We start from the raw sequence: 14,027 nt of genomic DNA on the forward strand, positions 1-14,027 counted from the left end.
AGTAACTGAAGGGTGGGTCACTAACTACCCGTTTATTTTGTTTTTAACTTCCATTAATATTGTCATTGACGAGTTTAAGCACATTTTGTATTTTTGTGTTTAAGCACAGGCGCAACTTCAATTTTTAATTGGCGAGTGGAACCGTAGTTCTCTACATAACTCTTTCATCACTTATAATATTGTACTTCAAGTAGAAATTTGTCCATAAGTTCAACTTGATTAATATAATGACGAATCGCATAATGTTTAATAATTAGGTATAGGTAACCTACTTTATTGTTGTTATATGCTATTTAGTATTTACTATACGAAGACCCTTAAATAATAAACAAACATAAACTGGTAGCTATAAGTCAAACAAATCTATGTATGTGAAGTCAGTTGCCACCATATTGTTATCAACATATGATGACATATTAAAATATATATCTGACATTTATCATCATATAACTCTTGGACCAAATAGTGGATATTTGTACTGCAAACTGTTTGTATAAATATGAAAGGCTATTTATTGAATTCGTAAACATGTAATTTATGTTGAAAATAAAAAAACTATTTCAATACAGAAATTTATTATTTATATAGAATTTATAACTGGGTTTGTATATACTTTTTCGAAGAGGCCTGAGGCTTATTAAAGTTCCTTCGAATTGTGCCTATGGTACTTATGGTACTAGGTGTATGTATCATAGAATGAGTTCATTAAGCAAAATCCGTATCAATTGTATTATAATTAGGTATCAGTAATCAGTAAATAAATTGTAGTATTGTATGAATAATGGGCTAAATGTTATGGGTATACGAGTGTAACAGAAATAGCTGACAAATGTAATTTACTAACTATATTTAATAAGTTTTGTTTTAATCCAAATTATATTAAAAAAAAAAATAATAATAACAATTATTTATTCATTATTCATCTAATAATGTAGAATTTAATATATTTTTTAAAATTTTTTAGAGTACAATGTAGACGTCATAATTACTAATATGTAATTTATATATTTTAAAATATACATTTAAATTTAAACTGTTATGTATATTTGTAGATTCTAAATTTTACTTGTAAATTAATTTATGTAAAACATGATACTTTTAAAAATAAATACTCAAAAAGGCAATTTATTTGTTAAAAGGGATAAAGACTTCTTATTCTAGTCCATTAATGTGAATGTGCTTACACACAGCTCTAGAAATTTTAATCCAGTTATGTAGTAATACGTATAGTAGCCGAATAATAAATAATAAAGTTTATGCTTGTTTTTAAAGCTTACAGTTATTAATTATTTTATTGGTTGTTTTTATACATTTACTATTTTTTTTACTACAACAACTTAAAAATGTAGTAAATAGTAATAAATAAATCGGCTGATGAATACATAAATGAATAATTATGTTGATTGTTGGCATTGAAAGTCGAATTATAGTTAATAATTATTATTTTATTAAATCCTATTTACATGCTATAAAAGCCTATCGCGGAGACAGGTATAAACAGTTTGTTTACATATTGTGTTTAGTTTAGTATAATAAATTATCGGATAAATTAACTTACAAGTAAGTAGGTATATTTACTTTATAGTTTTGACTTTGTTACAATTTAACATTATTATATAATATATATATCTACTGCAGGATGTAGCCATGTAGGTGACATATGGCATCTGACATTTACGTTCGTTCATATTGCGTACAATACCAAACATATTTTCGGACATGCACTCATTTTATTTCACATGTCTTTATAATTTGTCCAGACACTTAGATGTATTTAGACTATACAACCTATAGATAGCACCCAAAAATATACGTCGTTATAGTTGTATCGTGTTCTCATTTCCATCTGAATAATATATTCATAACACGTTAATTTCTTGAACTGTTGTTTATGAGTTTTAAAAACATGTTCAAACAAACCGTATACATACATGTATAAGGGAAGTACAACGACGAGCTCTTGACTTTATTTTCCGCATACAATAATAATATTCGAGCGTGGCCCGGCCGAACTCGCCTCGTCGCGTGACCAGCAACGCGCTTCCCGTAAACGTCAAGAGTAGTATGACGATTATGATCACGCAATAATTTGGAAATAATAATGATGTATTATGCTATTATATATATTTTGGTATAATGGTCAGGCCTTGTTCTGAGGACTTTTCCCCATTCCCCAATAAGGTAATGTATATTTAGTCAGTAATCACTATGCAGGATGTCAATGTCTGATACTTTGATGGACAAGGAACGATATGTTATTTAATATGTAAAATAAACAAATGTTTGTACTTATATTTATTTATTTTTTATACATTATTTTGTAGAGGACGTGATCGCGAGAATGTTGGTATGCAGAATAATTCGCGATTAGTTTATTTTATTCCAACCGCAGTACCGCACATACATTTATATTCGTCAAGTCAACCATTGCACTCGATACTGCACTTTTGGTACACATTTCTCGTCGCCAACATCTGGCCTGAATAGCAATGCATTGCGCACGCGATGTGTGTGTGTGTGTGTGACGTCGTGCACGGTTATTTGAGCGCGCGGAAAATACCGTGCACGGGTCGGCACTGGGCGGTCGGCTGTGCCGCTAATCAATAATGTTGTGCCAATGATGGATACAGAATGGAACAGATGTGATGTAAATAAACGGCCGGCGTGTTTTGACGAGTTTTTGTGTCTACGGTCGTCGGTCGCGGTCGCCTCTGTCAGCTGCTGCTGCTCCAGTCGTTTGCGTTGTTCGTCCCGTTTACCGTCCGTCCGTCCGTCGTATCGCTCGTGCCGACGCTTCAGACCCGTATACTGATTAACGGTATCAACACCAGCAATAATCACAACAATAACAAAAATAACGTTATGGTGAGTGTAGCAGTTAAGTTGTATATCATGACCAGCCGATGTCTTGTTCTGGAACACGCGAGGGCCCGATGGGTCTTGTCGATTCGTTGATAATAATAATATTACTATCTTCGCCGACTTAAGTGTTAAATAATGTTGTAGACTTGTAGTGTCGTTGTCGTCGTCTTATTGCGTGACAACAATATTATTTTAATGTTAATTGTCGTTGGGGTGATAGGGCAGATGACTTCAACCGTTTACATATTAAATATGTTGTTTTTCGCAATCGTAAAAAGAGTCCAGATAGCAACAAATTTGTTTAATGTTACGGCACAGCCAGATCTGAAGTTTTATGTTGCATATTTTTGCATATTTAGGTTTATTTTTACTTTCTGAGACACGTAATTAAGGTTTTTTTTTGCCTTTTGAGGCATATTTCTTTTAATTGAGATATTTTCGGACGTTTTCATTTGAATTGCGTTTATAAAAACTATTTTCAGTTCTTACTATTTGATTACCATTTGAAAGCCTTCACGCACTGTTGCAGTGATGGTGTGGCGGGTCGATTGAGTATTTAATATACACAAGTACTGACTAAGGACTTAGTCGTGACTTATTTTACGTGTTTATTGTTATACATTTAATTTATTATTATATTTATTAATTAGTACACCGTTAAAAAAAAAAAAAAAAAAACGTTATATAGCATAAAATCTCTGGGTTTATAGGTGCTTGCATATTTTGTGTTTTTTCGAGGCTACGACACGTCCTTTGCACTAATTATTGCTGTCTCCGTTGTCGTTGTGGACGTTTTGTTTCGACGGTCGTTACCTACACAATATTACTGTTACCAGAATTGTTACGATCTACGAGGTGCCTGTCTATTAATGGACATGCAAACGATGTTTTGAGTAAAAATTAATGTCTAGTCCGTATGTTTTTTCCATCGTTTGTTTGGTTATCAAAATCCAACTGACATTTATTGTCCCAGTAACATGTTTGCGGGATGTATATCTGACACCCGCCGATCGTCGGTTTGCTGTTTTTTGTAACATCAACAGTCGAGGGGGATATATTATAATTGGTATTGTTGTACTGAATGTACTGGGAGGTTAGGCACCTTCGCACTGTGTACAAATGGCATGCTGAACGACTTTTAAATTTTAGGTAAAACAAAAAAATTAAGTATTCATCTACCCGCAATTTGAATTTTTATGTTCTATGAATTATTTTTTTTTCACACCGAAAAACAACATTCTTATACTTATATAATATGTATTTTACGCACTCACCCATTTTAGACTCGAGGCAATTGTCACGAAAATACATTCTTCAGTATGTCACTGGTGTATATAGTATTGTACGATTAAATATAGGCAATAATTGCGACCGTATGACCAAAACGAATTGACCCCAGTGATCGGTTAATGGGATAATTTTGTTAAACTTCCAATGTAGATTTTTTTACTCTGGATGTTCGATTGGTTACCGTGTACATACCTATCTATATACTGTGTTTCCAGGTCTCTGCGGGCTTTCTGTATGAATTAATATTGGAACAATTTTCCTATTTTACATGGTAAAGGCTATAGTATTTGATTGCATAATATTCTTTGCACAAAATATATTCATTCTGAAGCATTATGATAATGCATACATTGTATCAATAATGCATTGAAATTTTTATTTAGAATGACAACGTATCTTTATCCGGCATGGAAAGTGGATATCTGGATGTATTCTACAGAGACACCTGTGTATTTTCCTTCCGCTGTGTAGGTAATTTATTCAAAGTTTGCTGTCTACAAAGGGTTTTACTTGTGAACTCTATGAATAAATAATCGCATTTATAAACATTGTTGGTGTGCAACTTCCATCTAGTGCATCAAAAGGGACTAGAAAATTAGGAAGTAATATTTGGTTATTACTTATTTTATTAAAACGCAGACTGAATTACCTTGGTATTTTCAATAAAATATTCAAATAGGTAATTTTATTTTATAAATTATGGTTTTGAGTTTAATAATTACGTGATAACTTTATAAACATTTTGTAACACTGAAATATAATATAGTTGGTGGAGAGGTTTTTAAAAACCGGTTTAAAAAACTGTTTTAATACACATAAAGGGTGAGATACCTTCGCGTGTTTCAACTTCCAATAACGTATACATTATGACATCATGTTATAAAAATGTTTGAATGTTTCTGAACGTCGTAGACATTATGATCCATAAAACATTGTATCAAGTTTAAATATTAGTTGTTTAATGTCTGGTTTCCAAAGTTCATTGATTACGTTAGAATGTATTGTTTTTGTTGTGCTTAACATTTATTTTTAGTTTATGGTTGTTTATAAGTGCTTAAGTATAAATACTTTTCGGATATTTCTATTTTTTATTTTTTGCTATTTATTTTGAAATCTATTCGAATAAAAGTATTTTGTATTATTTACAAATTTTGAATTTATAATTGTGAAATTTTGGTATACTTTAAGTGTATTTATTTTTGCATGTTTAATTCGCTGAATAATATATAATTATAACTTATAATATTTTGTGATATGAAATTATGATTAATAATCATTATTAACATTGTTGTTTATACCTATAGAATACATATATTATGTAACAATTTAAGATATTGTATTATATAGAAATCAATATTGTGTTATATTTACAATTAGATGGATTTCGAAAGTTTTAAAATGATTAGGTGGTTCATATTAAATAACAGTATAATATAATATTATTTACCTAGTTTATTTGTATAATCATTAAGGTACAAATGTACAATGTTCAATTATGCAATCAGTTATATTTTTCGTCGTATAAATTATTATGATATACATAAATACATATTTATTATGCTATAATGTAAATACAAAAAAAAAATTAAAATCAAATTTGATTAAACTATTTTTTTCTTCAAATTTTACTATCACAGAGAAAAATTTAAATTTCTTATTTTGTATAATTGGTACAAATTTACAATGTATAAAAAAATACTTAAGTAGATACATTATTTTCTGTTGCTGATAATTTGTGTGTATAAAGTATTTAAGGGTTATTGTATACAAAATGTTTAGTATCATGGTTGAGATTAGTATGATAAATTTCAATAATGACGAATTTAGTATTTTGTTTTAATCATATTGTATAATTCAATAACTATATCATTGAAATACAATTCAATATTATTTGTTTTCATCAAACACGAAATAATTGATCTTGAAATGTAACTGTTTAATGTTAAAAATAATATGTATTAAGATGTATTTATTGACAATTTAAATATAATATATATAATAAACCATTCAAAGATTATACTTGAATATGAACTTTTTTAGAGATTGACACGTGTAGGTTAAGTAAAAATATTTCAATATGTGTGTGTATAAGATATTAGATTTAAAGTTAGTAAAGTAATTCTAGTTATGCAATATACATAATTAGATTTTTTTTTAGGAATTCGAAAAAACTGCATAAAGTATAAACGTTTTAAATTCTGACAAGGAATTGAAATTATTAATTCAAGATTAATCACATAATAGGTATATTATTTGCTTTTGAGTTAAGGGGATTGAAATGGCGATTTTCCTTTTTTGTCTAGCACACTCGCAACATAGGAATTTAGACGTGTATTCTATTAAACTTACTGAATGATCTAGTGAAGCAAAAATTATTCTTTAAACGGATTTGAACCTATCTTAAAGTGTTCCTCAGTTAAACTTTGCCACAATTTATTTATTTTTGATTTTAATTTCTCCAAAAATTAAAAAATGACAATTTTTAAATTATATTTTAGATTCTGAACGGAGTGATGAATGTATTTTAATGTTTAGAATTTTTAGAGATATAATTATCAATTTGATAAATTCGATAATGTTTTTAGCGTCTTTATTGCTTTACTAGATCAATCGGTCATAAGTTCGATGCAATGAACACGTGTCTTAATTTTCCTATTGGTTACGCTTGTGTTTGTAGACGGACGGAAAATCACCATTCCCGTTTCCTTGAAACTACATAAAACAATTTGCTGGCGTGAGCATAGTGAGACGAGTTTTTAAAACTCCAAAGCTTCTGTTTGACTGTGATTTTTATAGATATACCACCTTTTTTTCAGTTTTTAACCGACGACGCCGTGGAAACTGCTTTTGCATAGCTTCCACGGCGCATAGATATACCACCTATATGTAATAATAAAATACTTAATATAATAAAAAATGATAACATTTACTTCTATTAAATAATTTATATTCCTTTTATAAATGCCTTTTTGGAATAAAAGTAAAGTAAATTTATTATTGGTTGTGATGTATGGTAAATAAGAAAATTTATTAAATTTAATGATTAAGTAAAAATTTTAGTAGTATTTTTTATCTTTTAGTTTTTTAAATTACGTTAACATTAATTTAATTTTGAAAGAAAATAAGCCTTTATCAAAACATTTGCCTTTTGTTCACGTACATTTTATTTTTCCCGGACATTTGCATGGCGAATCAATTTATGTTTTTTGTATTTTGTTAATAATTATTCAAATATTTTGGTATGAATAATTTTATTTAATATATATACTAGTTAACTAATTATAGGGTGGTATAGTTTATTTTTTTATTTTTATTAATTAGGACTTAAAAGTTATTTAATTTAATATAACTATATAATAATTAATAATTTATGAAATTTGAGCAATAAAGTAAGTAAATATTATTATTTTTTTCTGTTTATTCAGGTTTATAAATTAATATTATCAGCGTAGTGTGAATATTTTCACATTATTGCTAAATAATAATATTATTATTATTTCACATTCTCAATAAGCGCAGTTGTTATTATCTTGTCGTTTCTGTCTCGTCTAGTCGTGTGTTATAAGTTTTTATATGATTACCCGTTTATACGCTTCGCCACAATTTAAAGCCCTTCAGGGACGTTATTAGTTAACATACAATTGGTATACGGTTATTGTAATCAGATTAGAGTTCGTATTACTGGAGTACTAGGAACATCAGCATATAATGAAGGGCCTATATGGTATTTTTTTTTATAATGTAGGTTGTTTCACGGTTTTTTAAACTTTTTTAAGTGATGTCTTAAGTGAAGGGGTCTTTGGAAACTTTATACTTTATTACCCAACCATCTAGTAAAAGTCTGGAGTCTGGACATTATAAAAAGAACCTTGTAACATTGTAATGTGCAGTTTCCTCAACACATTAATATTTTAATATAGTGAATTGTATTATTTATTTATTTAAAAAAATGTATATTTATGAATATATTTTTAAGATAGAAGTTTCTTGTCACACTATAACTTGTAATTATGAAAATATTGAAAACTGAAAATATAGTTTATTTAATAATTATTATAGTTTTTATCAAAAAATTAACACTGTATGAAAAAATAAAAACAAATATGTATATATATTATGAAGTTGAAACTACGATTTTTATCAATTTAGGTAAATAATATACTTCGTTCATCATTGTACAATTCATCAATGTATTAGGAATTAGGATATATCAAGATATTCTAAACAGTTCAGTAATTTCATCAAAGACATAGTTTATAACATATAATATAAAGATGATGAAATAAATAAATGATTATCGTTTCGAATTTAAACGTTTTAAACTATAGACAGAAGTTAATACAATTTGTTAACTATTAAGTTTATACGATATGTGTTCTACATTTCTTAAACTCAATTTAGCTTTTCAATTTTAAATGATTCACTGTCTTTATTACTTTATGTATAGAATGATGTAATTTGCCTAAATTTTCAATGTTAAAGCTTGTTTAATTATTTAAATTTAAGTTAATTATTGTTTATTGTTTGATTTAAAATAGGTTTACTGTATTTTAAATATAAATGCAGATAATATAATAATTGACAAAATATAACAGGACTTCTGGTTTTGATTTAACACAATTTAATGCTAATCTTCATTATTATGCGATTTATTTTTAATGGATATAATTATGTATATTATCATTGTCTAATGTTTAATCTATATTCGATGATATTATCTAATTAAAGGGCTGTATAGCCCATAAATATTTAGCAATTTAAAGTGGCAAGGTACTAGGGTAATATAGATTTCATTATCCAGTATTAAAGTGAACCTTTGGGAGGCACTAAATATGTAATAATATATATTTAAATCATGAACTTATATTTTCTATGGATTATACCTATGTATACGCTTCTAAATCAAAGTATAATGAAACGAATGAGAAAGTTATCGGCATTTGTTGTAATAATTTAGTACGATAAAATGTGTCTTATATTAGTGTTGAAAGAAAAAATAATTTTCAAATAATTTAATTATTCATAAAACCATAAATAATAAATAATAATAAACAATAACTCGTAGTTTTTTGGCATTCGTTTAATTATTTACCTGCAGTTCAGCTGTGTTTCAGTATACGCATGTTATGTTTTTATTTCAACGTCTTATGGGGGTTTTATTTGATTAAAAAATATGCGTAAGATTGAAAGTTTGCGAAAAACGGTTTTTGTTGCGTATCCGACTAAATAATTTAACGATATCCATTGTACGCGTTTCCGGAGTAGTTTTTATCATGATATTTTTCGTACAATTTAAAACGGTTAAAACAATAATGTTATTGTTATTATTGTTAATTTTTTTTTTTTTATCGGACGCGCACACAACTAGTGCGGTTACACGTGTGTACGCGCGTAAAAACAGAGTCCGTCGGGTGGCGCGGAAAACAAAGGATGACTACGGCGCGATTGGTGGCGGAAGCGGGTTGGGTTAGTGGGTCGGTACACGTGTACTGTGAGCGGAGGGGAGGGGGTAGGTTTTACTTTAAGCATGACATTATTATCCCTTGGCCACGGTTTTTTCGATTCGGATGTCGTTTAATATTCGTAAAACATTATTACGAAATGATTATATCGTTTGGAATTAAACGCGACGATAAAACCACGTCCGCGCGGCGTTCGCCCGGACCGACGATGTACGACGGTGGTGCTCTGCCCCGGTGTCCGACGTTATATTATTATTATACAAATTAAAACCGATTACAATACGTCGTTTAAATTGCTATGCGCCGTATACCGATTTATGGGCTTTAATGCGTATTCGTCGCCGCGCCCTAACCGTGGTGGATGTGCGGGCGGCGCGGGCGGGCGGTCATGTCGGCAGCACGTGTCCGACCGAATGACGCATGCGCTCAGTGCGGGCTATTGATCCTCTCGGGCGCGCGCCGTCATCCTCTCCGCCCGTATTGCGGTCAACTCGCCGGGGCGGCGGCGGTCACCCCGCCCCTCACCCCGCGACAATTCCCGTATCACCCATTTCCGCGTCTCTCGCTCGCTCGCTCGCTCACTCGCTCTCTTCATCCGTTTCCTCTGCCGCTGTTCCGTCGTCATCGTCGTTGTCGTCGTCGTCGTGCCCACCGCTGCGGCTGTTCTGTCCGGCCGCCACTGTTCTCGGGTGTTTGTTTCGGCGACTATTCGCCGCCGCACGTGTCGTCGTCGTACCAGCGCCGCCCAAACATCGCTGCGCCCACGACGACGGTGACGTTGTGTTGAAGACGGTTTGAAATGCAAAAAAAAAAATAAAAAAATATATATACCTTAAATCGGCTATGAAATGCGTCCTGCCGATGACGAGTGGCAGGAATAAAAACTATACTATTTTTATTTAATATATTTTTTATTCAATTTTCTTTTGTAATAGCGTAACATTAAACTGGTTAATGAACTGATATATATAAAAAAAATATATATATTTATTGCGTTTATTACGAAATTACCGCCTTATAAGCTAGTGTCTCTCCGGTACTATATTATTTATTATTATTATATTTAATTATAAACGGTATATTATATTCTCTTTACTATATTGACTATATATTTTATTATTCTTACATTGCTCAATATCGCAACGCGAAACCTCGCATAATGTCTATATTGAGAATAATGTGCATACATAAAATTTTGCTTACGTGTGAAGGCGCCTCTTAATATGCACTTGATTTTTTAGTTTTTAACTATACAATATTATAAGGTTTCCCGTTATTTTTCGTAGCAAACAATTTTACTTATCATTTCTTAGCTTATTAGAGCTATTTATAGGTTATGTTTATTATTTGTTTTTTAATCGTTTAAACGTATTCAAGCAATTATTATAGTTTCATACAGTTATTTTAGCCCTGATGTATTGGTGAGCGATTTTGAATAATTATAGATGGAACCTGGTTGAAGTGTTTGTTTTTTGAGATTGATAATAAGTTAAATCTTGGATGTGAAGCCAATTTCTGTTAATTTCTTTTTGGATTATAGTAGAGTACTTTTTAAAAATCTCGTCATTCTTTATTTTGTCGCTTAACATTAGTAAACAATAATATTAGCTATTTATGGGATTTGATATTTTTTTGTATCAATATTGTAAGAATTTTTTATGTATATGTATATAGTTTGAAATACTTGTGTAGGAAGTTGCACAAATTAGTTTTTATTACGGTAACCTTATTTTGATGTTATTTTTAAGAGGTAGTAGTTTTTTTTAATTTTTTTAGTTTTTTTCCCCAAAGATTATCTATCAAAAGACGTAAACTGTGAAAAAAGTATTAGTCATCTCAAAATTGTTGATCTTAATTGAAATTATAATCGTTTTTTAATATAATGATTTATCATTACATTCTTAAATGTAAAGTGATGATAATTATAATACAAGATACTTGTTATGAGCTTAGTGAAGCGAGACACATGCTCAATACATAGGTATTCATCATTGAATCCTGCTTATCCTTTTTAATACATTAATATTTATGCAACTCGTGATTTTCATCTCGTCGATGCGTGTGTAAAATTTACATATTACATATACGTCGAATTTTTAATTTTCACATTATTTTTATTGTTCATCACATTATTTCTACGTGAATTTGTATAGAAGCATAATATATTATAATGTTATTGCACAAGCTTGTTGTGCTTACGTATTGTTTCATTATTATTAGCACATCACCCATAAGCGTTTAAAAATGTATACGTATAATAGATAGATATAGGAAAATTTTAATTTTGTCATCTCGTTTACAGCCTCTTCTTTTAACAGCATATTTTTATAATTCTATAAATCAAAATTTTAAATGTTGCCCTTAGTGATCGCCTATCTCGCTGTAGGTACCTATAAAAGTCAAGTTTAAAAAAAATGGTATATTATATTATGCTTTTCTGATCAGTTTTATTAAGAAAATTGTAATGTTTTGTTTGAATATTTGAATAGTAATTACGAAGTGTATATTATAATATTATTGTAAAATCGTATCATGAATCAGGAAGTAGATACTTTACATTGTTTAAAAGAGAATACCTAGTTTCCGTGCATGTCGACTAACAGTTACAGCTGTTCATTACCACGACTCCCCCCCACACACAGACACACGTCTAATTTGAGGTCGACGTTGTCCTAAGAACCTATTTAAACTTTTAAAATTAGGTTAGGTTACCAAACGAAAGCTGGATATTTTATTTTGGAATATAGTATTTTGTATCTTTTATAGTTTATAGTACAATTAAATTTAAACATTAGATGATTAAACGTAGATCATGCATAGGATACCTATTATAATACGATTATTAAACAATACAGTGGTTAATTTGAATTATATTATAGCTACATAGATATTTCAATACAAAATGATACAATAGTTTCAAAATTTAGAAGAATCAAAAATCATATTCAATTTAAAATTGGTATTACACTACACAAAGTATTAACTTTCATCTATTTATTTGCAAACTTATATTTCAAAAAAAATTCAGTTTTTACTGTTGATATTCATTTTTTGAACATGAAGGATTGAAATTTATTATATATTATAATGTAAGTACTTCACAGTTTTTACTAGAACTTGATATACCTTTTATCAAATGACTTATTAATTTTCCAATAGAATTTATACTTTATAGGTTTATAAAAAAGTCTCTTTATTTACTTATTTTTTCAAATACTCTCAAAATATGTCTTATAACTGATTTTAAATTTACTATAGTTTAATTCATTACTATATGTATCACAACACCCTACCTATAAGTAGTTCACCATAAATTTTTTGCTATCCATTGTGAGAAGAATAATTTTCATTTGTTATAGTCATGTATTGTGGTCATAAGTTTGTTTAATCATGTTTATAAATTGTTATTGAAGTTCCATGAAAAGATTCTGTTTTATTTCTTTTTGTATATACCTAATATATATATATTATATTATTATTATTATTATATTGTATTATATAATATATAATTTAAATCGTGTTCAGAATTTCCATTATTTTTTTGTAAAATTTAATTAATTTTTAGCACTAGTTTAATTAATTAAGTAGATAAATAGTTTTTAAGGTAATATAATATATTAATATCTATATATATATTTAAATTTCGTACAATACATTGTATAATATATGTGATAGTCGTTATCTATTTTTATCAGTTATTTATTATTTATGTTCATACATTTTTGTAGAAAAGCAAGTTTAATGTCCAATTAATAATTATTATATTCTAATATTTATATGAGCCATATATAATTATAATTACTGTATTAAAAAATGATCTATAATATGATGTAGTTATGTAATTATCATTTTGATGTTTAACACTGAATAAATTCATCAATTTGTTTAATTTTGCGGATGAGAAATCTCTTGTAAAAGGCGTGTTTATGGATATTTTATCCGGTCTAAAGGGAGAGTCGTTTTCATAATAAGGGACGATGGTAAACACAGGTCATTGTTTCGTCACGACGTGTAAACATTGTAGGTAGGTACGTGTTTTTATTCAACATATGGTCCGGTGAGGTGGGTGGACATTATAATAAGCCCGATCGTGGATAATAATGCTCTTTAGTTTGGTCGATTAAATTGTGTTGCACAATTATTTATCAGAAAACGGTTTTATTGGTGGTTTAAAACTAGATATTTGTACTTACCTACTGTAGTTTAAATTAGTATAGCATGTAAATACAAATTGAATACACCAGTATTGTGATACATTTTTCCTTAAGTAATAATCTATTGTATAGCGAAGTTGTGTGCGAAGTGAAACTAACACTCATCACCATGTGTTTGTAAATCCAGACAAGACTTTTGCTACTATTTGTAATAAGTAATAACTATACGCTTTTATTATATGGTCAGATAAGAACTAGT

The 14,027-nt window shown here is 29.1% G+C and overlaps 1 protein-coding gene across 1 annotated transcript in view; it reads left to right on the forward strand.

Annotated features, from left to right (window-relative positions):
• The first annotated feature begins 2,643 nt into the window (after nt 1–2,643).
• LOC132932357 (semaphorin-1A) overlaps nt 2,644–14,027 on the forward strand; it is a 168,456-nt gene continuing 157,072 nt past the window's right edge. Inside the window, exon 1 of the mRNA XM_060998702.1 lies at nt 2,644–2,865. The gene's annotated coding sequence lies outside the window, so the exon portion shown is untranslated. The remainder of the gene's footprint in view (nt 2,866–14,027) is intronic.

This window comes from Rhopalosiphum padi, chromosome 1, assembly GCF_020882245.1.
Source record: "Rhopalosiphum padi isolate XX-2018 chromosome 1, ASM2088224v1, whole genome shotgun sequence".
In the NCBI taxonomy this organism is placed as follows: domain Eukaryota; kingdom Metazoa; phylum Arthropoda; class Insecta; order Hemiptera; family Aphididae; genus Rhopalosiphum; species Rhopalosiphum padi.